The 5,908-nt window shown below is 44.0% G+C and overlaps 1 protein-coding gene across 1 annotated transcript in view; it reads left to right on the forward strand.

The window, feature by feature from the left end:
- Positions 1-5,784: 5,784 nt before the first annotated feature.
- The window catches only part of HELZ (helicase with zinc finger), an 80,854-nt gene continuing 80,730 nt past the window's right edge, over positions 5,785-5,908 (forward strand). The window contains exon 1 of the mRNA XM_057368892.1: positions 5,785-5,826. The gene's annotated coding sequence lies outside the window, so the exon portion shown is untranslated. The remainder of the gene's footprint in view (positions 5,827-5,908) is intronic.

Consider the following 5,908-nt stretch of genomic DNA (forward strand, 5'->3'; position numbering starts at 1 on the left):
AAGTGTACCCTTACTTAACCACAGAATTATGTGTTATTTCATTACAGGACCRTTTTTGAGGCTATGATTAAGAGGATATACTGTAAATAATAAAAGCCTAGGGTTTTACAAAGAGGTAACTTACAATGATAACATTGTAAAGTTATGTSTAGATACTCTTTGAACAAAATTCTGGATATTTATACTTAAGAATAATGCTATTTCTTGTGATTTGGTATTACAGTTGGAATTTATTAATTAATTCTGAACTGAYAGAGCAACCAATACATGAGTAAATACCTAAATGTTGTTTGCAAGTCACTAATTTTCCCTGTTTTGTTGTTACAGTTTGTCATGGCTGCAATGGCAGTTAATCAGTTAGCTAAGATGGTGCTTTAAAGCTGCTACTCCTCACCATGAGTGTGTTATATTCTGAGCAGATAATGAATGCCCTGTTATTTACTTTAACATCCTTGTAATGGTGGCAAGTTGTGGACTTTTCCCCCGGTCCGTTTTTTTAAGGAAGTAAAATAGTAGCACAAATAGTAATAATCTATGGAACTTCTATTGAATTTGCTCTGGTTTGGAATGATTTTTAATGCTAGCCATAACTATTCTATTCATAATTAATTAAGTAGAGACTATAATTGTAAATGATGTATTGAGATGTRTATAAATCCCATCTCTTTATGAGCACACTGAACTCCATTCAGACTAATGCTCTTTTCATGTGAATACACAGAAATTGGGAAACTCCAAACAGGGATTTTGAGTGAGGGAAGTCTGAAGGGACAGAAAAAGATGGAAGCTTGTAAACAGTGATTTGCATTTGAAATACAGACTTTGGWCATAGCTTATGGGAAACTTGGGAATGTAATTTGGAAGGCTTGTATCTTTCAAAGCCTTACCACTGCAGCTCACTGCATTTGAACAAAAAGACTGCTGAACTATCGGTGGGGGAAGGAAGAAGAGCAGGTGTTCAGAATACACAGAATGTTTACTATCTAACTTCTTAAACTATTTTATAATCCTAGTTGCACAAGTTGTTTAAAATTTTGTCATGATCATGTCTGAGCATGGGATGTTCTGGCCATTGGGAGGCTTTAGTAGGATGAAGAAAACTGGCTGCTGTCAGAACAATGGACAAAATATCTTAAAACCCAATATATCTTCTGGAAACTGAGGCAAGACCTATCAGAGGGAGGAACAATGGGTCATCAGGGGAAGTGGGAACTTGTCTTGTTCTTACCATAAACATTTTCCTTCCATTTGCAATCTGGTCTGCAATCTTCAACCCCAAGTGTGTAAGCCTCTGATGCTTCTACCAGATGAGACATGTTGGACTTGCTTCCCCAGTCAGCCCTTTTGGCCTTTTTATCCTAGAGTGGAATGTTTCAGTGGTTCCCTGGCTCTTCTTTCTGGGTTTCTTGGATTCTCCACTCTCTCTGGCCTGACTCTATCCCTCTGCAGCCTCTGGCTGCATTTAGAGGATGAGTTTGTTGGAGAGAAGAGGTGGTTTCTCTCCCCTCACAATCACCTTTTGCTATCAGCATTAGAAAGAAAATGGATGAATGCTTATCTCTCAACAGTCCTGGTATCTCCTTAAAACTCAGTTCAGAAGGATTATGAAGGTTCACTTTCATGGTCTGTATTCATGCCAAAGATCTGCAGTGATCAGGCTCTCTGCCTTTTGATCTGAAATAGATTTTGTTCATACTTGGAACACCTTAGTCTTGGTTTGGAACTTACTGCCCAAGGCAGACTCCCTCCCTGACTGTCCTCAGAGTGAGACTTCTGCTCTGTTCTCAGAGCCAAAAGCAAGAATCCCTCAGGGTTTCCCTCCCCATACATCACAAATATAGAAGTTTTAAAACTCTGGAATTTTTTTTATTAGGCTATAGGGTAACTCCAAGTGAGTGGAAAAGAATCTGTTTAGGCTGAAGTTTGGGTCTGGGTTTCTTTTTGCTTGCGGACTACCTTTGATWAAAATGAAAGTCTTGAGTCTGTGTGGAAAAGGTTGTCACGTTCAGGTTTGCGAAGAAAAAAGCTACAAAATTTTGGTGCCAGTTCATCTCAAGAATTCAGATACGTGTCAGCTCTAACTTATTTAAAGGTCAGTGTAAAGATATACCAGCTTCTTAAAAAAATGCACAAGACTGAAGATCTTTGATCTTGACAGTGTGGGATCAAACCATCACATTACTCTGACCTTTGTAGTTTGTCTCTGTGTACCCTCAACATCCCCTTGTTGCTTGTTGCTTCTCAACGCTCTCATTTTGTGGATCAAAGGAGAAATGAATTAGTTGGARTATTACTTGCTCTAGAAATTACATGTGTTTAAGGAGTCCACACTGAAATGTTACCCTTGGATAATTATGAAGTAAGATTAAAGTTGAGATCATCTGTTCATTAGAGGACTCTGGAGGAATTCCAGGGGAATTTTCATGCTGGAAAATCAAAACTTGCTACTCTTCAGCCTAATAACCAGACATTAATGGCTGCCTAGAAACAGTTTGCTTTATTGTTTCATAAGACTGACAATTACTGTTGCTATCTAACCCCAGGTCTACCACTGCCTTGTTTGTGGCAGAGGGTAAACCACTTAAGTTCTGTTGCTTTCCCATGATTGCTGCTTCTGAGGGAGTTCAAAAATTGATAAAGGTCCAGTGTGCTAAGACAATAAAAACATTGCTCCTGTTGCTGCAATCTGTCTGGCACTTCCATTGAGAAAGGCCTCCTGTTGTTTTGTTCCTCAAGGGTGAACGATCTGTTCAAGAAGCCTGCTGGGATGTTGGGCTGCAGGGTCAGAGAGGCAATTCCCTGCTGAAAGTATTCTATTATGTGCTTATTACTTTTACATGTTAATTGTAATGGTTTTTCCTGTATTCTGGTTAGACATCATGAGTGGGGCTGATTGAAAAGAGAGTTTTCTGTATTCAAGAAGTGCCAGTTCCCAGAAACAGGAGTGAACTTGAGCATAGAATGGAAATTGGTTTTCTGAATTTCCTGYGAAAGCACAAGAGAAAGAAGAAAAGTAGCAGTAAGTTTGAAATAATTAGAATAGTTTTGTTTTGAAAATGTAGAAGCCAAGCTGTAGTTGTGATTCCAAATGTGCAGCTCATGGGTGAGCCAGGACTCCAGGGCTTTTTGGCTACCAACTCTCCATTAGCCCTGCAGCAAATGAGGGTTTGAGAGTTCCCAACTGTGCCAGAACCTGTGCCACACCTTTCAGTGTTCTGCTCAGATCTTGGCTTCAAGGCAGGGAGCCTAGCAGCCCTGAGTGGCCGCAGGTTTTCAAACCCCTGGTTTTTGGCAAGGAGCCTGGATTCTCCAAGGACCAGGCCATGGCTCCTAGCTTCCCAGAATAGGGGGAAGCCCTGCAAGCCAGCATCACTTACAGAATCCTGACTGAAGAGTAGGGAGACAGAATGTGTTAGGGCTTCTCTGTGGGGATKCCGTGCAGGCATGGTCCCTGGCAGGGTGGGCTTTCTGAACTTCCAGTTGGAAATTGCTATTTTTATTTTTGAAAGAATTCAAAATCCTAAAAAATGTAAAAGTGGAATTGCGTTTGATATTGCTGCATTAGTTGAAGTGGTTTTTAATAATTCTATCATTATAAGAGTCCCTAGAAATATCACTATTAGGGTTCTGAGGACCTGAATCCTGTCAAGTCTCATGAAGCTGAGTGGGAATTCCTTGTCTTTGTTACTCTCTCATGCTTCCCCATTATGCCTTTGACAKTTCTTACATTTCCAGCATCCACTGTTGCTCTTCTGCTCCCAAACTCGATGTGACCCCCTGCTCCTGGTGTCTTTGGGTGGATGTCTAACACTGTGAGCTCCCCTCTTGCCATGAAATCCCATTGKTGAGCACAGCACATAGGATTCCAGAAATTTAGGAAGTCTGGACAATTCTGGAAATGCAAGGYAGTAATCAGCACATAACACATCTGYTCTGTGCYYCRGTGCTCAGTGAGAGCCTGGYTTGTCARCTCATCCTGGGGGATTGTGGATGATGTGTTGGAGAGYGGAGATTGGAAGGCAAAATTGCAGCTTCCACTGGGGTATAACACGTCAAGGAAAGAGAAAGAGATGTCTCATATAGATATAGATGGAGTTCTTCCCACAGTAGCAGCTCACATAATAAGCTTATTTAGTTAAATTATCCTTTAATACCGTATTGAAACATGTCAGTGAAGGCTGCAAGAAGTTTCTTTATTCCCTGGTAGTGTGTAACCAGTTCCTGGGCCATGCCCTGCCTTCTGGGATGTTGTAACAAGTAGCTCTGAACCCACATTTAGTTCATTTGGTTGGATTTGGAATCTCATCCATGAAGCCAGTTGCTGTATGATTCTCACTTTGAGCAGATTTTCCAAGGTTAATGAGCACTCGGAGCACCAGTTTGTTTTGGACCAACAAAAGTCCTCTTCCTGTCTGGTAAAAAGACTTTGAATGAGCTTGGAGGGGTCCCCACATGGAAACAGCAGAGTTGTTGYGAGCTTGCAGGCTCAAGGGCAGTGCTTGAACAGGGGCAGTGCTTTTAAATGCAAAGGATTTATTTAGGTTTGTTTCCGCCTGTATTTACATTTTTGCAAGCAGCTCTCTATAAATGCATTACTGATGAATATTGAAAACCTGGGGCACAAGTATCTTCTTGCAGTGGCAATGCATGAGAGGCTTGGCTGGTGGTTATTCTTCAAAGAGTTAGGAGGCATTAGACGTAAATTTAAATGTAAATGAAAATACATTTTACAGGAAGATCCAATACTAAAATGGTCTGGATCTTATTTCAGTCAAAGGGGAAGGAAAAGTTTTTAAAACACYGGAATCCTGTTTTGGTGATAAACTTTCCTAAGATCCTGCAGTAAGCTGCTTTTTCCCAATTTCTTGTCCACTTTGCCCTAAAACACAACAGCCCATGCAGAGYACAGGGCACCCATCCATGCCGGCTGAGCCGGTAACGCCTTRAAAAAGCCAGTTTGCAAAACAGCGWAGGTATTAAGAACCGATTGCCAAAGAGTCTGAAAACACAGCAAACAGGGAAGATTACCCCGTGAAAATAAAACTGTTATGCAAAGCAGTTTCTGGGATTCATGCACAGCCAGCAACGCATTASCAGCAGTCCTTCAGCACAGGATTTGGAAAACACGGTGACAGCGTGAGCTKCTCCATCACCTGCGGCAGCCTCGGCACCCCGACCCGGGCTCCCACAGGTTCTTTGAGGGAAGGAACYTCAAGAAMACACAGAAAAATAATTAAAAAGCASYCCAAACAACAACRATCAAACTCACGCAGCAGAATAACCATGAGAAAAATAATTTCCATGCTTTTTTCAGCGGGGGGCTCTCTCGGCCGGACCTCCCTCCCGTCTGTCGGTACCGGCCCCTCCAGCGACCCTCGGGTTCCGCCGCTGCGCTCCGAGCCCAGGAAAGGGAGAGGGGGAAAAAAAGTGAAGAAAACAAGGAAAATCTCCCCGAGGCTTTGCGGCGCRGAGGTGGCCCCGGACACTGTTCCTTGAGGGGACCCCGGGCTGCGCTGGAACAGCCGCCGGGCTGAGGGGCAGCGGGTCCCGCTCCCCATCCCGGACCCGGACTCCATCCTCATCCCCATCCCCTATTCCACATCGCGACTCCGTCCCCACCGCCGTTCCGTCGCGGTGCTGGTTCCTGCCCCGTACCCCATTCCTGTCCCCATCCCTATCCCTATCCCGTTGCTATCCCGTCCCGTCCCCTCACACCGCCGCCCTCCGCCTTCCGGGCCGGCGGCGGGCGGGGAGGGCCGGCCTTTCCCACAATGCTTTGTGGGACGTTGACAAGTGGATCCAAGATGGCGTAGAAAGTAATGACAGGTAAGTCGGGACTTCCCCGTCCGCCCCCGCGGGCACCGAGCGCGGCCCGCACCGGCCGCCGGCGGCCTCACCGCTCCCTCAG

This window comes from Malurus melanocephalus, unplaced genomic scaffold (assembly GCF_030028575.1).
Source record: "Malurus melanocephalus ecotype Western Australia unplaced genomic scaffold, MMel_1.1 scaffold_98, whole genome shotgun sequence".
NCBI classification, from domain to species: Eukaryota; Metazoa; Chordata; class Aves; order Passeriformes; family Maluridae; genus Malurus; species Malurus melanocephalus.